Source organism: Pundamilia nyererei, unplaced genomic scaffold (genome assembly GCF_000239375.1).
Source record: "Pundamilia nyererei isolate P.nyererei 1_Seehausen unplaced genomic scaffold, PunNye1.0 scaffold00001, whole genome shotgun sequence".
In the NCBI taxonomy this organism is placed as follows: Eukaryota; Metazoa; Chordata; class Actinopteri; order Cichliformes; family Cichlidae; genus Pundamilia; species Pundamilia nyererei.
The window spans coordinates 4,525,563-4,526,537 of record NW_005187402.1 but is presented as its reverse complement, the minus strand read 5'-3'; the positions used below and the strand labels follow the sequence as shown (position 1 = coordinate 4,526,537).

Here is a 975-nt window from a genome sequence, read left to right as displayed (position 1 = left end):
GCTTTATCACCTACTCAGGTTGTAAATCGTGTTTGTAAAAGTAACTAAGTAACTAAGTAATTAATTACTTTTGAAAATAAGTAATCAGTTAAGTAATGGGATTACTTTTTGGGGAAGTAATCAGTAATTAGTTACTGATTACTTTTTTCAAGTAACTTGACCAACACTGCTAATGACAACGTGTTATCTCACTGCATTTATAAACTAGACAGCAATTATTTGCAAACCTATGACAGTGTCTCTGAGAGCGACTGCAATCAGTCAGCCTGTAACTGTTTGCAGAAAAGTTGCCTCCTATTAGGCAAATATTGATATTCCATGGTATGATATCTACTATATATCAAAAATATCACATTTTACTTAATAAAATATCAATATTTGGTGTCTAGTATTGTTACAATATTGCCACGCAAAATATTGATTATGACTATGACATAGACTACTGACTATGTTGTCCTGATTTTTTCTCCCCTAGCAAACAGTAACAGATTCCAGTGTGATCTGGTCACAGTCCTGTGTTTCTGGTTTCATTTATAGGCTGATATTCAGTGGGAACCAGTATGTGAGCAGGTGACAGAGAGGATGAGAAGAAAGAGAGACGATTTTTTTGATGAATGTCTGTGCAGATGTAGAGTCGGAGCACAGGATGGTGGAAATGTGATATACAGTAAATGGCTTCACTCAGTCAGATTTCATCCCAAACTCCAAGACGTCATGCACTAATGGGCAACTTTAACTGCATCAGTCAGCCTCACTACACAAGATTCCTGTGGTGAGACACTCAGTACTGTTGAGTGAGGTAATTTCAGACTCATTATTAACGGCTCATTCACATGAAAGTAAAAGTAGGACAGCAACCTCCTTGTGAATAGGAAAAAAACAGTTGGTTGCCTGATGATTGCACTCAACATTTTTGCTTTTGAAAAAACTGCAAGTAGTTGTAGCAACTTTTATCACAAGTAAATTGCATAAGTC

At 36.3% G+C, this 975-nt stretch overlaps 1 protein-coding gene across 3 annotated transcripts in view; it reads right to left on the bottom strand.

Moving 5' to 3' along the window:
- Window positions 1–975, bottom strand: part of ints6l (integrator complex subunit 6 like) — a 23,455-nt gene that overhangs the window by 13,971 nt on the left and 8,509 nt on the right. The window lies entirely within an intron of this gene.